The following is a 19,329-nucleotide window of genomic DNA, read 5'->3' as shown; positions in this document are numbered from 1 at the left end:
CTGCGGAAGAAAAGCTGTAGACCTGAAATCATGTTCACCTCTTGTTTCACTGTTTTACCGTATATTCTGGGCTGTAAATCAAAGAGAACAGTTTTTCATCAGGATAACACAATAGCTCTCAAAGTTACTTTAGTAATGGGAACCATACCGTGTAACAGAATAAACAGATCTCTTCTTCGGAGCCCCGTAACTGTCTCTCACTGCGAAACATAGTTTTGAAATTTGGCTCAAAGGTACCTATAATCTTCCTCTGTAATGCTGTAAAAGCGTGGCGGCCTGCGGTGTCACCCTTCGGCTCTGCAATGCTTCAGACAGCGAGGTGTCGACACAAATAAAAATAAGCGCACACATCGAAAGTCCATGTGAGCTGTAAGAGACGCCAATGAAAATACTCATTTCCCTGTGGCGTTGCTTCCCAAACATTCCGCGCTTGAAAGCAACAGCTTGCTGTACGGTGAGCCTCAGGAAGATGTCAGAGGTGTCACAGTTTGTAGTTATTGACGGAAACTCATCGAGTAAAACAGAAGTTATTTCTGGCGTTCCCCAAGGTAGTGTTATAGGCCCTTTGCTGTTCCTTATCTATACAAACGATTTTGAAGACAATCTGAGCAGCCGTCTTACGTTGTTTGCAGATGACGCTGTCGTTTATCGACTAATAAAGTAATCAGAAGACCAAAACAAATTGCAAAACGAGTGTGAGGTCATCCACATGAGTGCTAAAAGGAACTCGTTAAACTTCGGTCACACGATAAATCAGTCTAATCTAAATGCCGTAAATTCAACTAAATACCTAGGTATTACAATAACGAACAACTTAAATTGGATGGAAGACATAGAAAATGTTGTGGGCAAGGCTAACCAAAGACTGCGTTTTATTGGCAGGACACTTAGAAAATGTAACAGACCTACTAAGGAGAATCCCTACATTACGCTTGTCCGTCCACTTTTAGAATAATGCTGCGTGGTGTGGGATTCTTACTAGATAGGACCGACGGAGTACATCGAAAAAGTTCAAAGGAAGGCAGCACGTTTTGTACTATCGCAGAATATTGGAGAGAGTGTCACTAAAATGATACAGGATTTGGGTTGGACATCATTAAAAGAAAGGCGTTTTTCGTTGAGACGAAATCTTCTCACGATATTCCAGTCACCAACTTTCTCCTCCGAATGCGAAAATGCTTTGTTGACACCGACCTACATAGGGAGGAACAATCACCAAGATAAAGTAAGAGAAATCAGTTGTCGTACGGAGAGACATAGATATTCATTCTTTCCGCGCACTATACGAGACTGGAATAATAAAGAATTGTGAAGGTGGTTCGATGAACCATCTGCCAGGCACTTAAATGTGATTTGCAGAGTATCCATGTAGATGCAGATGTTTTTGACGAAATTTCACACTGCAGACACCCTGAGACGTTTCAGGGCTGCTCTAAGGAAGTTGTGGCGTTGTATTTCCATTGAACGTGATTGCTGGCCTTTGGGGTGCATCGCGAAAGCAATTTTGATTCTCGTGTAGAAGTTGGAATCACTAGGGATCATACAAAACCATTCCACCAAATTGGAACGTGATTCAAAGTAGGAATGGATACTTCCGCTTTTTCAACCCTTCTGTTTTCTGTATCCCTGTGGCGTGATAACACGGGAGTGTAACATTAACATGTGCCTGAATAAAACGGCAAAAATATCGCTTTATGTTCAACCTCCCCCATCGCATAATTCGGCAACATCTTCGGTGCAACACAACCAACTTCGAACAGCACTTAAGAAATGCATTTTCAGATATTTCTATAACAAATCAGAATGGTCATTGGTGTAGCACCTGAGAGTTAGGCAAGCCTTACGACACCTCTTCGATGTGGTTTGCCTAACATTAGGCGCTAGAACAGCCGCCAGCTGGATTGGTGTCAAGAATATCTGACACGTACATTTCTAATGTGCGAAACGAAACACCAAGTGTGTTGCCGTACAGGGTCCCGTTTTATTCAAGCAATTAGTAACGTTGCACACCCACGTCATTACGTCGCAGGATGGCGGGAAACAGGAGATCAAAGAGTGTAAATACTCTTTGCTGCTTCGCGTCACGTTCAAACTTCATCGAATCGTTTTCAACGATCCATAGTGGTTCCAAAATTTTCCACGAAAAGAAGAATTGCGGCCCCTTTGTACTCCAAGGGGGAAACGTACGAGTGTGTCAGTAATGTCAAAGGTTGTGAAGAACACCGTCCTCTTGCTCATCGCACGGTGGACTGCTGGTTTAATCCTTAAAATACCTAGGAATCAAAGCCCCAGACAAAGGGGTGTTATTATTGACGGCCTTTAAGAGACCCCTAGTGGATTTTTCGTATCGGTTCTGAGCGGCGATCTATCTGAATGCTTTCCTCGGACACCAATTAGAAACCGCCCGATTTCAGCGCTGTGTGTCTCGGTTCGATGACGACCTTCTCATAATTTGATACGACTACAGTGGCGTTGGACAGATTTGTGATGAAATTTGGTGCCAATGTGAGATCATTAACTCACCTTACTGGCCACATGAACTTCTCAGCTGTGACCATCTTTACATGTGTTGATTCCCTACTGTTTGAAACTCCGCCGAGACCGCAGCTGATGTCGCAGCGCATCACGCACCTTCGAGCCAAATTTTAAAAATTCGTCGCAATGGGAGATAATTACGTGGATTCGAAAAAAACGTGATATAAGTTTGAGATATGAATATTGCCACAGATATGTCATTCACCATAATTAGTTGCGTGTTTCCGCATGTTAAGGAATGAGAAGAGTATGTGTGCCAAAGGTTATTTTGCAGACCATACAAAGCAGCACTTCGGAAATGGAGTCCATTCATATTTTAAAAAAAAGAAAATGTAGTCTTATACTGCTATATCAGGATTTTTCTTCGTTACGACATTTGCGTATCAGTATTTCATTTAAATTAATGTTACTGGATTTCCATGCTCTAGCTTGCGATTTAATTCTATCATGTCAATGAACCCACTTTAATCTAGTGGTCGGAATGTATTACTGTGGACTTGTGGAGAGAAAGTGTGTCTCGAAATGTTGTTGCAATTTAATGCGTTTTTGTTAAAACCATTTACACTAATCGTCAGTCGTTTCTTAATCATTCCGTTGTTCAAAAATAGAAGAAAATTAATCAAAGTACCCATTAATGTCAAATCTATTAACTGCAATGCGTACCTACTCGCAATCTGGTTGAAACGATATAGTGCTTCCGAATGCAACACTCTGAAATTTATTACTATTTTTACGTACTGTGTATCTTGGCCTCGTCATTCCTTAAAACATAACGAGAATTAGAAACTTACAGAATATGAATATCGACCAACAGTCCATTAACATATTCTCGTCATATTTTGAGCGGATAGTGAGGTCAAGATACAGTGCTACGTTTCACGTGCAAATATACTGTTTGATAATATGCGCAACGATCTCTTTTCTGGCGAATTGTTCAGACTTCTTTGTTTTCTATTGTCTACTTCAACATCCGTAAGTGAGAAACTGAGGAACCATTTGCATTTCAGAAGTGCGTGGAACGCTTTCATTGCACGAAAGGAAGAAAGTAAGTAATGCATTTATAGGCTAACGTGCAACAACGTAACTTAATGCAAACAACGTTGCGTGTAATAAATCTGCCGGTAAAAGTCAAAGAATGGACTCCAAGACATGTACGACTACTTATTAATATGTGCACCATCAGCCAGTATCGCTTAGGTAACAGGAACGTAAACGGATGAATCCGCAGATGACAGCTCTACTCATGTCTGAAGTAACAGTACTACGTTCACCAGGCATGTACAAAACAGACAGCCTCTCGGGTTACAGCTGTAAATGTTAGGACTACGAATTTTTAGTAAGATTACTCTTCCAGGCTCTAAAAAAATTAAAGCAGTTGTGGACCAACAAAGAATCTCGTTTATCATCCTTATCCGGGTCTGTGTTTGTATATACAGCGCTGTTTCTGTACTTTCCGTAGACGCAGCTGCTCCTTGAAAGGAAGTGGGACTGACCCATGGTGGGGTCACTACGATTACTCCAACTCTTCCAACTCTTCTGCACTGAGAGGGCCAGCAGTCGTTTCTGTTCTGAAGGAGACAGCGCCACCGATCTTCATCATCGTAAGTAAGAGTCAGCCTCGCGAAATGGCAGTACTGTTACATACTAAAACATTATCAAGCAATGAAACCGAGGGAATTGAGATGTTTGCGTCAATAGAATATGGTAACAGTTTTCAGAATACATTCTAATTGCAATATCGTCTTCTTCCATGTGACGTTCTGATCCTAATGTCTTTCCCACTTTTACGCATCTTGATATCTTCGTATATAAACATTCCGCTTGCGTGTGTTTGTGCTCACAAAACTTGAAAGGTAGTTAGTCGATTCACCTAAAATTTTAACACAATGTTGTGTTTGAATGCGTGTGTGTTTTTGTACACTTGCTTTTTGTATTAGTAAGTATGTAATGTATAAAGGGGAAACATTGTCACCAAAAGTATAGAAAAATTCTTGACCGCTTTACTCCAGATTTATACACGATACTCTAATGAACATATGAACGTAGGTTATACTTTTTGTGAATATAATAAATACATATGTACTCAGTAGATAAAAGGTACTTTATTTGCGGATGAAACTATGCTTCGAACATGACTTGATGTGATCTTCGTCTCAAAGCCACGTGATTTCTACACTTACGGAATCGGAAAGGTACTCCAGTGTTGGCAGAATGTTGTAAATACTGAGGTAGAATATATTATTGATGTTTAGTATTTTATCCATCTTCAGCAACTGTAGTCGCATACATTGAAATAATGACCCCCAGTTGTATAAAAAAAAATTTATTTCCTTAACAGGCACTTAGAGCCCTTCTTGAGAAGATTACAACTCCCGCATGATTTGCGAGTGTCAACAATTAAGATGCACGCAGCATATTTCTGAACTACTTGAACGTAGCTGTATGCTGTAGGCATCGTACTGTTGACACTTGTAAATAATGAGGTTGCTATAACCTTTTGGAGGAGGGCACTTAGTGCCTGTAACCGGTTAAGGAAACAAAATTTCTTTTATGCAACTCATTGCCGATTATTCCGTCATACATTACTGATGGCTTAAGTCTCGATTATGTGTATTTGTTATGTTTGTTGTATAGAAAAACGCTACGAACTTATGCGACAACACAATATTACAGCATAAGAGCAATAAAAAAACCTCAGTTTTGATGTGATGTTTATATCTATGAAAAATTAATTTATATTGCACAGCGTACGGAATATATTATATCTTCATTAACGCTTTCCACTACCGAGTATAGAAAAAATTCGTTTGACACAAAAGACATTCAACATCATTCTAATGTATGCTGCACGGAAATGGCGAGAGCGTCGCACAGCCGAGTTACTTTGACCAAGTATCAAGCTTACGCTTGCAGGACGCAATTACTATCACAGTATTGCACAGTGTTAAAGAGTGATGCCACCTTAATCAAGTTACGGAATGTTACATATAAGATTAATAACTCAGTAAGGTGAATGAGCCTGTAAGCATATACGCTGACCTTCGCTAATCCAACATAACAATTATCCAACAAACTCGAGTGCAGGAACACCGCAAACGATTTTTGTAAATTTATCCTTTTGTCGATGTTCTCATAATAATTGTTTTGAGGATATCTTTTATTTTGATAGCTGCATTTGTGAATTTTCACTTCAGACGCGATCTCAGATTTCTTTATGTTTTAAATACGATGTACAATAACGTAAATCCTGTTATCTACGAGATTTGCAGTGTCATAGTCCATTGGGGGAGTAAGACGTTGTAGCTGTATTAGTGTTATTGATCTTGGTACAATTTGTACTACGGTATTGTACACGACATGTTATTAAAGTTACAAAACAAAAAGTAATTCACATGAACGTCATTAACGGTCTACTTTCACAAGATTGGAACACTTAGCTGTCCGTGACCTTATAGGGCAATTATCCCTCTATTTGTCTGAAGTAATTTTGCAAATCGCGTAAAGCTAGAATCAGAAAGTTCCGGTGGTATTAGAGTCTCCATACACACGAACACGAGACCCATCCGCTTGAAACATAGCAAAATTCTTCGGTTTGTCCCGGGTGAACAACAGTGTCTCGCATATACATTACTGCAAAAAAGTCTTTTCGTAACGTAAGTAGCTAATGTTAGACTGTACATTCATTTCTTATCAATAGTCACTGCACTCGACATATAGAATTTATTTCTCAACTCCAATCACTGCACACAACATACACACACTATATCAGCTGTCAATATGTCCATAATTACGATGTTGATTTCTCCTTTTGATGTTGATCTTTACAAAGCTTAGCTTCCCATTTGCTTGCCTGAAAAATTGAATCTGCATTCCTTCATAACGAAAAAGATATTTATCTCAGAAAGAGAACTAGGCATTAGTATTATCAGCGCTACATGTAGGGATTTTCAGATAACAACATTTAGTACATTAGCAACATATTATATTAATAGTATACTACATTAATGACAATAGGCCTACCACATGCGATTTTTGAGAATGATTTCTGAACCAGCGAAACGGGATAATGATCTGTGTTTGACATCACACTCGTAAATTTAGCTTTGTGTCCCGTTAGATGGTATTTTCTCTAATAAACTTGCATGCGGTACTGAATTTCCAGTTGTATGAATGTGTATAAACAGCGATTAAACATAACCATGATCCTTATAATACTATGGTACTATATGTAGAGGAACCTACGAGAACACGGCCACTGCCACAACCGAATTTCCCAGCAACTTCTGAAGAAACGGCGGTCAAAGTTTTCGACGTGATTTAGACGATTTTTACGACACAAAAACTTCAGCTGTATTGGTGGCGCAGTGGATACCGCCACGGTCTCTCAGTTTTGCGGCCTGCTTTCTCAACCGAATTATGTTTCTATTTGCCTTATTTTGTTTTCTTTTATTTTTTATTTATTTGCCTATGTCTGGAGAATGATATTAAACGAATGTTTCCTATCAAGTTAGGGGATAAAAGGACGTCATATTAATGGTAAAATTACACCTACGTTTTGCGATAAATATCGTACATACATTTATTATTTGTTTCCTGTACGTATGGTATTTTCAGAGTTGTAATCTTTTTAAATTTTCATATTCTTATATTTCAGTCTTATATCAGGTCTTATATTAGTACCTTTAGCTCTACTTTATTCTTCTCTTTGTTCTTGAGGACTATTTGGTGCATTATTGTGGATGATACCGATAGCAGAAACACCCGACACACAGAAATTCCAACCTGTCGACCATCGTACGACGGCAGGTTTGACAGAATAATATTTTTTGGTAGCAATCTCACTTGGGAAGGAATATTTCACATATTTGACAATGATTTGACAACCAACAATGCATACCAGGTAACTTTATCTAAAACTGGCGCTTACAATTAATTAAGAATTAATTAAAACTTACGATACACAATAGGAATTTCGCCGAAAAAATTTTCAAATAATTTTCTCATCGATTATTGGTCCTTCTTTAAAATACTATTAGTAGACGCCTAAGTGCAACGTTCTACACTCCCAGATACATTTACAGCGCTGATATTTGAAATTAAATGGTACGAACATTAATTACTATTACTTTATGAAAAAATATTCAACTACATATCACCAAATTTCAGTTTGTTTTACTGCCGCCCTGTTTGGGTCACATACCGTATGTGCTTACGCAACCGAAATTCATGTGAACAACGTATTCTAACATAATTCGAGCAGCAAAGAAAAAGAAGGAAAATTAAGGTTTAACGTAACGTCGACGACGTTGTTATTTGATTTAAGAGAAAGACGGTGAAGCAAATTCGGCCGTGTCTCTTCAATAAATCATTGGCTTTACGTAAATCTGGATATCTGGACGTGGTACTGAAGTCCGGGGTCTTACGAGTGCACCTCTCCACTCGGCAACAATACCTCCAATTATTTTAAAAAAGTGTATCTATCGTATATTTTGTGGCAGGGTAGCAAATCTGCATGAGAAAGATGGAATGACATAAATATTTTGCAGATCTTGATAGCTGTGGTCAAGGGGTAGAGTGTCTGACTAGCAATAAAATGTCCTGCTTCCTCATCACTGCTTACATTCTGTATAGAAATCATGACCATGGACAGCCCTATGAAAGAGGGCGGAGGAGTAGACAGAGTTTAAGGGCCTTGTCTTGCCCATAGGGTGGGAAATGTCCCTAACAGGCGGGAGAATTAGCTACGCTCAGCGACATAAGGAGGCAGGAGGCTATGGAAACCATTGCATTGAAGACATATTCGGTGAGGTGCCAAAACACATGGAGTAGCAAAGTGCACACATACAGATGGTGGTACTATCGAGTACACAAGGTAAAAAAGGGCAGTGCATTGGCAGAGCTGTCTAAGACTTTGAACGCGATGTGGTATTTGGAGTTAGATGAATGGGACATTCCATTTCGCATATCGTTAAGAAATTCAGTATTCCAAGACCTACAGTGTCAAGAGTGTGCCAAGAATACCAAATTTCAGGCATTAGCCCACACCTCCGACAACCCACCGCATTCGCTTAGCGGCCGATAGCAGCGGCGTTTGCGTAGGTTTTTCACTGCTAACAGACAAGAAAAAGTCCGTGAAATATCCGTAGGAACCAGTGTGGAACGTACAACAAAAGCATCCATTAGGACAATGGTGCGAAATATGGCGTTAATGGGCTGTGGCAGCAGCGATATCGTCCGGAGCGCTTCTCCAGGGCTCTACCCTAGACAACTGGACAGTCCTAGCCTGGTCAAATGAGTCCCTATTTTAGTTGGTAAGAAAGGATGGTAGGGTTCGAATGTGGCACGGAGCTAACGAAGCCATTGACCAAAGTAGTCAACAACGCACTGTGTAAGCTGGTGTTGGCCCCATATTGGTGAGGGCTGTGTTTACGTGGATCTGACTGAGTCCTTTGTTCTAGCTCAACCTATCAATGACTGGAAATGGTTATGTCGGTGACTTCGAGACTCCTTTCACTCATTCATGGACTTCATGTTCCCAAACTAGGATGCAGTTTTTATGGATGACATCGCGCCATATCGACGGGCCACAGTAGTTCGCTGTTGGGCAATTTGAGCGAATGATTTGGCCACAGAGCTCGCCCAGCGTGAAACATAATCGAGAGTCCACAAAGTGCAGAAAAACCTGCGCTGGCAACACTTTCTCAATTATGGACGGCTGAAGAGGCAGCGTGGCTGCGTATTCCTGCAGGGAACGTATTGAGTCGATGCCACGTTGCGTTTCCGCACTACGGCGAGTAAAAGGACGTCGGACGCGTTATTAGGAGGTATCCCGTGACTTTTGTCACCCCAGTGTAATGTGTGTCAACAGGATATGTGGATTTAGAGTGATCTTTGGTAGTGTAAAGCAGGAGAGTTTTTTGAAACACTCTTTGTCAATCCGGACAGTTATCCATATTCTAACTTCCACAACGTGACCGTAGCCTTGTAGCTTGAGATTGAAGGACCATAAATATCCAAAAGCTATTCTGTCGTAACGACTGATTTCTAAATTAAGAGAAACAACCACCGTTTGAAGAACTGTATACTCAAATTCTTATGCGTTCATGTGAGGAGAAATAGCAAACTTTGTAATAAAAATTTGATAGAGAAACCATGCAAATTTATCCAACATATCTAAATCTAGTGACTTAGAAACGGAAACGAATTATTAATGTTTACATTGGTCTTGTTTTTGAGCTTAACCTGTAGTCAGTCTTTTCTGCCCATTCTACCACTCTTTCTTATAGACCGCTTCCTACGCCTTTGCGGTGTACGAATGGATAAAAACTAGCAAATTGCGAAATAATTCATGTGAAGTGATGGTTTAATTGGACTCATTAGATATTTCGAGCACAAAAAAATGGTTCAAATGGCCCTGAGAACCATGGGACTTAACTTCTGAGGTCATCAGTCCCCTAGAACTTAGAATTACTTAAACCTAACTAACCTAAGACATCACACATATCCATGCCCGAGGCAGGATTCGAACCTGCGACCGTAGCGGTCGCGCGGTTCCAGACTGTAGCGCCTAGAACCGCTCCGCCACACCGGCCGGCTTTAGGGCACAGAACTGCGCTTAAAATACTGCGAGGGTATAAGCGGTGAACACTAGTTCGAAAGAAGAAGCTTCAAACTCTCTTCTAGAAATTCAGATTGGTGTTTCCGTTATTTCCTTATACAAACAAGTGTTAATACCAGCATTGTTCCTTTGGAAAGGTGCGGACAAATTGCTGCTGCCTTATACGCATTGTTTGCTTGAGTTCCGCTTAAATGAACCTAGTATCACTCGATCCTGATACCCCAATCTTCTTACCCAGAGTAATCATAGCAATATCGACGCATTTTCCCTAACGCGTAAGCAAAGGGGGGGGGGAGACACGCTACGCTTGCTCAAGATAAAAAAAACCTAAAGAACCCAAATTTCATGAAATGTGTTTCTATAACTAGGATACAGAACCTGAAAATGTTATTTAGTACAGTGATAACAACACCACTCAGTTTTTCCCAGTGTTTCACCGAGTGGTGGAACACATTTTGACCACCACAAAAAGTTTAAAAAACTATTAATTTCGTTAATTGTCGTTGATTTTCATTTACAGCATACTTTTTAATGCTGTGTACGGTGTGTTCGCCCCGTTCTGTGCTTCTAGGTCTTGTAGAGAGGAGTGAATACATAATATTTTGAATATGAATCCATTTCCGGAAACGTACCGTTTCCGGTTTGTAGAGGTTTCAGTTGAGATGTGTCACGCGTCCACGGCTGCTGAGGGAAAGAGAAAAGTCTCAGAGTTGCTTGTGGTGGTATGCAATAGTGTAGACAGGATAACGCGTACTACGTCAGACGATCATCTGATGTCTGCCTACAGAATTTAATTTACGAGACTCTGTAGAGGCAGAGGAAGATCTGCTAGAATGAGTTCCTGCCAATGAACTAGAAACTGATGACACGTGGTTCCTGTTCAAAATATTATGTACTCACTCCCCTTCACAATTACCTAGAACTTTGTAACGGAAATTTCCCAACATCCTGCAGACGTCTAAGAAGGCTCCGGAAGTATGAGTATGACATATCTTGTGAAAAGTCGCATTCACTACTGACACTTAAATTTTTGGGTTACGTTTTACTGAAAACAAAATTAGCGAATCGATAACAGAAATCATTAAAAATAATAAATATTTCGGTTTGCTGTCGATTCTGACAAAAACAACACTACCACTGAACTATTCATAGTAACTCACTCTCTGCCCCTCTTTCTTACTCATAACGAATCCTACTCTCGTTATACCATTTTCTGCTACTGCTGATATTACCCTGCAGTCATCTTATCTGAAATACTTGTCTTCTTTCCATTTCACTTCAGTGACCCCTACTTCATCTAGATTGAGCCTTTGCATTTCCCTTCTCAAATTTTCTGGTTTTCCTACCACGTTCAAGATTCTGACATTCCACGCCCAGACTCGTAGAATCTTATCCTTTCGTTGGTTATTCAATTTTTTTCTGAGGGTCATCTCCCTATTGCCAGTCCTCTGTGGGGGACTACTCCGCAATCTTTTGCCAATGGAGATATCCTCACGACAGTTTTTTTAATTACAGGCCACATGTCCTGTGGATACACGTTCTGTGTCTTTAATGCCGTGGTTTCCATTGCCTTCTACATCCTCATGTCGTTGATCATTATTGATTCATCCTCCTTTAGCGGCAGTTTCTCAGCCCAAGGGCAAAGGAGTGTCCTGAACCTCCGTCCACTCCTCCGACCTCTTTGACAAAACGAGGGTCATGTCTTATGTCGGAGGCCTTCGGCCGCCAGTGCTGACTATCAACCGAAAAGTAAACCCTAGTAGGTTTCGAACCCGGGATCAAGGACATTTTGATAACTAATCAAACATGCTACCCCAGACCACGGGTGACTAGCCGCATGAGTTTTAACCCACTCTCCAACACCACTAAATTGTGATCTGAATGTATATCCGCTTCAGAGTACGCCTTACAGTCCAGTATATGGTTTCGAAATCTCAGCCTGACCCCGATGTTATCTGACTGAAATCCTCCTGTATCTACCGTGCTTTCCCAAATATACTTCAGCCGCTTGCGACTCTTGAACAGAGTATTCGCTATTACTAGCTGAAACTTATTGCAGAACGCAATTAGTCTTCCTCCTCTCTCATTCCTAGTACCAAATCCGTTTTCTCCAGTAATCCTTTCTTCTACTTCTTCCCCAACAACCGCATTCCAATTCCTCATGACTATTAAATATTAATATGCAGTTATGTACTGAATTACCCATGCAGTATCGTCGTATACGTTCTCTAACTCACCTTCGGTTTGCACTGTCAGCATGGGTTGGGTTGGGTTGTTTGGGGGAAGAGACAAAACAGCGAGGTCATCGGTCTCATCGGATTAGGGAAGAACGGGGAAGAAAGTCTGCCGTACCCTTTCAAAGGATCCATCCCGGAATTTGCGTGGAGCGATTTAGGGAAATCACGTTAAATCCAAATCAGGATGGCCGGACGCGGAATTGAACCGTCGTCCTCTGGAATGCGAGCTGTCAGCATGTATACATGAAATATCGTTTTTGATATTGGTTAGCTGTCGATTCTGATTAGAACAACCCTATCACTGAACTCTCACTCTCTGCCCCATATTCCTACTCATAACGAATCCTACTCCCGTTATACAATTTTATGGTGCTGTTGATATTGCCCTACACTAATCTGACCATAAATCCTCATCTTCTTTATATTTAAGCTCACCATTTCTTGACTGAGTCTTTGTATTTCCCTTTACAGTTTTTCTAGCTTCCCAATGTAATGGTACTTGAATTACGTAACCATTACGGCAGCTCACCTGAACCTCTCGATACCAGCAGTATTCTACTGTGTTTCTGTAAAGTAGTTAACATATTTATGAGATAAAATTCAGATTTGATTTCATTAATGTAGAGTTACTTTGATACATCGATATGTTTATGTTGCAATGATATTATTCTTATGTGTATTCTTTCTTTTGTCACTATGATCTATGACGTACTTGTAACTCTGATTTTTGGCCGCGTAAGCGATTATTAGTTAGTTAATTAGAGAGTCGATCGTCATGTTGGAAAGACGCATAACGTAGTCAGCTTATAAAATGTGAACTTTTGACAGTGAGGAAGATGTTTTCAAGTATGTTTTGTATTGTGAAGTGATGTTTTGTGTGTTACGCGATATTGCAACAAAAGAAATAAAAAGGAAGTGTAACTTAAATCCGGAGTGTTGATTATTTTTTACATCACCATTGTGCTAGCTTTCAAAGGTTTAATCTTCAAGAATGGTTTGTGAAACATATCTATAAAACTTTTGAATGTCGCATAAAAAAAACTAGACCTTTTGCATCCGAGCTTGAAATCATCACCACCTAGATTTTCGACGATTGTTCCATGATTTTACAAGGAGACCAGCGTGGGAAACACGAAAAGATGAGTGCCTAGTTTATTCATTATTACATGAAATGACTTTATTAACTGTGCTCTAATGACACCTGCACACATAATAACTTTATTGTTGCCCTAAAATGCAGTATTTAGCAGCGTGAGCAACACCACAATCATTATTAAATTTTGACCTTTGTTGTGGTAGGGTTGTTAGCCCAACCACGTTAATACTTTTGACATTCCCCGCTCCGAATTGTTGGCGTTATCCTTCGTCGGACTATTCAATCTTTTAATCATGGTCACCTCCCACTGTGCAATCCTGTCCCAGAGATCCGAATGGGTGCTAGTCTGGAATCTTTTGCTAAGTGAAAGATCATTGTGACAATGTTATTAATCAGAGGCCACATGTCCTGTGGGTACATATTATGTACCTTTAGTGCTGTGGTTTCCATTGCCTTCTGCATTCTCACGTTATGGATCATCCCTGTTCTTCTGACATTAGAGGGCAGTTTCCCACCCCAGGAACAAAAGAGCTCCTTGAATCTCTGTCAGCTCCTCTGCTCTCTTCGACATGGTCGATGGCAGATAAGGGTGTCTTCTGCCGCCACTGCTGGTGATGTTTATTCAAAATATAAGGGGTGGCGGGGTTCAAAGCCATTATGTGAGAATGGCCTGACTATTGAAGTTCAGATTTATGCAATCAAGCGACGTTGCCTCTTCAACATACAAAAAAAAGGTCATTGAAATTATATCAACAAAGACGTGTTATCAAGCGTCGAACGATACTCTCCTATAACGTAAAAGTTCTAAAATCACTTATAACATTTGGTTCCATACTGTTATATAAACTATTCTGAACTAATTGTAGGCTTTATAATTCGCATCTTAATTAAGCTGTCCTATGGGTAGTGTTCATTGTCACTCACGTGATTGTATGTCTTGACGCATAGGTGTGAATACAAGATATAATTGTTGAAGTCATAAATAATTAAAAGAAAGTAGAAAAACGCCGATTCCTTGCATGAAAGGCTTATGTTTACTGATTTCAATACATTACCAAACTATATGCCCAACAGTGAATATGATGCTTAAAAGTATTCTTTTCTTTCTGATTTGTACGTTTACTTACTCCAAACGGATACTACAAGAGACCACTAGAAAACACTGCCCTGTATGGTTACCAGTCTATATGCAAATTACTACCGTGATAATACAAATATCATGAAACACGTTATTGGATATGACATATCTTTAACGCTCGTCATCTCAAATTTATCATAATAAACAAAAATTAAAAAGCAGATTACCTTCTGAAAATTTTGTTCTGGGCCATGAGCCCGATATCATATTCAGAAACCTTCGCCTCAATTATCTGACCATGAAAGATGCAGAAGGCCACTATGTGATTTTATTTTAGTGATTACAAAATCAAACTGAAGAAACGTATTGGCTTGCCTTGGCAGCTCTTTTAGGCGATGCGGACGCTCAAGGAAAAGAGGCTATATTTCACCTCCTGGAAGTCGGTATTCTCATCCAGAGTATATTACGAGAAATCATGAGGCAGCTGTGTGTGTCTAGTTCGCTAGTCTGTTGGAATGAGTATGGCTTTGTGTGCTTTTTAATATGCACGAACAGACGTTGTTCGTCTCTGGGAACAACATGTAAATTTCACAGCTTTTTCAAATCCACATTAAACTTGTTGTCCCTTCGCTAGCGACGAGAGAAAAATGGGTGTAGGATGGAAAGTCGCGGCAAGTTTAAAGGCTATCAGCAGTAACCGTTCTTACACCACAAATTTTTATTTGTTAATAAACCAATGTTATGTATTTGTATTTGACACGTTGAAAATACATGTGCTGGACTGGAATTCTAAGAGAGATCTGTTCTTTCGCGGGTTTGACCGCTTCGGGGCGATACGGTTTCATATTTCGTGCTAATTCTTCGAGGTCTCCACGATACGCAGGTGTCTAGGTTCGAATCCTGTTCCGACACAAAAATTTCCATCATGTCATTTTATAGCTATAACTAACGGTTCAAACTATCCTGATTTCTAAAATTTCTTCTTGCGTTGTCAACAATCTCGATTGGTGCCGATTTTGATTCCCAGTCAGAGACGGAATTTTTGTTACGTCATCTCCAATTCGTACATGCAACGATGTTGCATGCTGAAAGGAAACGTTATTTGACCTCTATTGGTGACTATAAAACAATGTCGACAGATGCAGGATTCAAATCCGGGTAAGCCGAAACTTCTATCTTCTCGTCGTTTCAGTTTCATTTATCTCTGTTATATCCGTTGAAGGATGTCGGTATCTATCATTTGATTCTGCTTATTTATTATTATTAATATTATTATTATTTAAAAATCACATTATGTATTGGATTTAAATCACCGTCTAACAAATACCTTAAGTCACGTCATTTCGATTTTGAACACGTGTGTACTTTGTTACTTGTGGATGAAATCATATTTAAGATATTTCATGGTTAGTCAACGGGAACTGTAGTTTCTGGATAGAACATCCGAGTTTCGGTCAAGTACAAAAATTTTCGCCACATAATATCAGTTCAGACTTCCTTTTGAACTTTTGATTTTTATAAAACTTTGTGTTCATGAGGGTTAAAAGCTTTGTCGCCTCTAATAACGTGTTTTCTGATACTAGCATTATTATTCTATTAATTTGCATCTCCACTTGTCAAACGAGTGTACTGAAAAGAGATAAGGGACCTACAAGAAAGTTACTTTAGTATGTCGCATACAAATCAGGCGGAAAGCAATTCACTCCGTTCGGATACTTCTGAACATGATAGTACATTAAAAACACAAAAAATTCGATTTACTATAAAATATCAAAAACTGAAGACTTTATTCATTGTAATATCACGTCACACCCATGAATATATCCCTCGGAATAACATTTCTTCAATAACGGGGCTGGATAAAAATATGGGAACACCGCGAGATATACATACATGAACATAATAGCAGATAGCCGCGTCCGGAGGTTGGGCTGTTGTATTTGGCCACGAACGACACTTGTGCAGAAGCCTCAATACGACGTAAGTGTCAGTCGCGATCGGAACAGTGGTCTGTGTAGTGTTATGTCACATCTGGAACAATTCGAACGCGAGAAAACTGTTGGTGTTCGTATGGCAGGTGGTTCCGTAACCAAGAGACCCGAAGTGTTTGTTATTTGAAGAGGTACCGAATCGAAGATTTATACCGCATTCGTGGAACTCGGTAAAACATCATATGATAAATCACAACGCCGACCAACATTTGTGTTGAGTGATCGTTATAAACGTCACTGAACACGATTGTGACAAAAAATTAAGGACGACAGCTGCAAAAGTCACTGCACAAGAGTTTGTCCCATCGCGGTCGCTGTCAGCACTGAAACAAAATTAAGAGGGTTCCAGAAACAGAGCATTGCAAGGTGAGCTGGAATTTCAAAACCATTCATCAGTGAACCAGATTCTCATAACAGCAAACAGTAGTGCCGAAACCATTAAACTTAGAAATATCATTTGGACGGATGAGTCTCGTTTCACTCTCTCAGCTTCCCTCCCAATGTGCTAAGAGTAAACCATGGCGGGGATTCGGTAATCACGGCTCCATTGTTGCTCCGCAAGGTCACATTACTGCCAAAGATCAAATGTCCATTTTGGATAATTAGGTCCATCGTATTGTAGAGTGTTTGTTTCCCAGTGATGATGATGTGCTCGAAGACGACAGGGCCCGTGTCCACAAAGCTCGCATCGTTCAGGACTGGTCTCGTGAGCACGAGGGAGAATTGTAGCATCTCTCCTGGCCGTGAAAGTCGCCAGACCTCATCATTATTGAGTTTTGGTGCTCTACTCTGGAGAGAAGGGTGTGCGACCGCTATGCAACTCCTCCTTCGTTAGCTCCACCTTCCACTATTTTGTGGGAAGTATGGAATAAGATTCCCTTGAAAACTATAGAGGATCTGTGTTAACGCATTTCAAAATGACTGGAAAATGTTTTGAACGTCAACGTTTTTCCTACTCCCTGTAAGGCATGGCTATGCGTTGTATTTGTGGTGTTTCTCACACCCTGTGTGTATAACAACGCATTCTTAAAAACACCATTAATATCTCCATTACTTGAAGAAGAGCGTATCAGAAAGTGACATGAAACCTGTACATTACGTCATTCGTAACAATATATCAATATTATGTACATGCATATAATTTTGCATAAAACACAATTTTGCTTGGCATGTGCTGGTGCAAACTATCACACACTTTAATATCAAGTGTGCAGATGCATTTCAGAAGAGACGCAATTGTTCCAAAAAATTTAATTTCAAAAACAGTAGACTGACCTGATGTTGCTATTAGTTATGTTGCGTTTAAAGAGTCAGCTAAAAAATAAGGGGAGGACAGTGACTTTGGAATAAATAACTTCCTTAAAGACACTTCGAGTTCACGAAACAGGAACTGACTTTGTTGAAATACCCGAAACTGAGGTGTGGTGTCATTACAGAAAATCATAACAATGGTAAAGAAGTTACTAGTCCGTAAGAAGCAGCTGGCAATACTACTGGGGCTCTATTCCCTCTGTCTGAGCTGACCGTATTATCGCAGCATAAACGAACCGTACCACTTCTCCACTGGTGTCACCGTAACGAGTGTTTCTGTGTTTGGTGTCTGTGGGCGCTCAACGGCGAGCTTTTCAGCGCCCACCGTGATGAGAATGGTTGTTACGCTTATTGCCTGTATTCAATTTAGACAAACACGTCGATATACAAAGAAAGTTTGCTGCCGCCTATCTCGTTGTTTATAGTTCCTGCAGCTTTCAAACGATAGCGTAATCAAACATAATACTTCGCTTAGCACTAACTAATAGCACAAACGAAACGTTTTACAACTGCATACAATGGTATCGTAGCCTTCCACGGGTAGTGTGGTTTTCAGCAAAATAATTTTAGGCATCAGGCCACGTTATTATGAAGCACTAAATCAGCTTAACAGCAGAGGTTTAGACCGTCTTGCTGTGGTGCTTTTCAGGGCGATTAATTAGCGAATACTGGAAATGTCTTCCCATATATACAGTCTGTTCCGGTTATCTGCTGGCTACCAAAGTCACCGTGGTCCAGGGGTAGCGCGTTTGATTCATAATCAAAAAGTATTCGGTCCCGGGTTCGATCCCTGCCAGTGCCTAAATTTTGATAAACAATCAGCATTGGCGGCCGAAGATTTCCGGCATAAGAAGTCACCCTCATTCTGCCAACGGCCTTGTCAAAGAGGGCGGAGGAGCGGATAGAGGTTCAGGGCACTCTCTTGTCCTAGGGCTGGGAAATTGCCCCTAGAGGCGGAAGATTCAGCAATGATCAACGACATGAGGATGCAGAAGGTAATGGAAACCACTGCATTAAAGATACATAACGTGTATCCACAGGACATGTGGCCTGTAATTGAAGAAGTGTCATGATGATCTCTCCGTTGGCAAAAGATTCCGGAATAGTCCCCCATTCGGATCTCCGGGAGGGGACTGCCAAGGGGGAGGTTACCATGAGAAAAAGATTGAATAATCAACGAAAGGATAACGTTCTACGAGTCGGGGCGTGGAATGTCAGAAGCTTGAACGTGGTAGGGAAACTAGAAAATCTAAAAAGGGAAATGCAAAGGCTCAATCTAGATATAGTAGGGGTCAGTGAAGTGAAGTGGAAGGAAGACAAGGATTTTTGGTCAGATGAGTATCGGGTAATATCAACAGCAGCAGAAAATGGTATAACAGGTGTAGGATTCGTTATGAATAGGAAGGTAGGGCAGAGGGTGTGTTACTATGAACAGTTCAGTGACCGGGTTGTTCTAATCAGAA

At 40.3% G+C, this 19,329-nt stretch overlaps 1 protein-coding gene across 1 annotated transcript in view; it reads left to right on the top strand.

Moving 5' to 3' along the window:
* Positions 1-4,064: 4,064 nt before the first annotated feature.
* Positions 4,065-19,329, top strand: part of LOC124777642 (hemolymph lipopolysaccharide-binding protein-like) — a 40,790-nt gene continuing 25,525 nt past the window's right edge. Inside the window, exon 1 of the mRNA XM_047253118.1 lies at positions 4,065-4,136. The gene's annotated coding sequence lies outside the window, so the exon portion shown is untranslated. The remainder of the gene's footprint in view (positions 4,137-19,329) is intronic.

This window comes from Schistocerca piceifrons, chromosome 2 (assembly GCF_021461385.2).
Source record: "Schistocerca piceifrons isolate TAMUIC-IGC-003096 chromosome 2, iqSchPice1.1, whole genome shotgun sequence".
In the NCBI taxonomy this organism is placed as follows: Eukaryota; Metazoa; Arthropoda; class Insecta; order Orthoptera; family Acrididae; genus Schistocerca; species Schistocerca piceifrons.
This window is presented reverse-complemented; position numbering and strand designations above follow the sequence as displayed.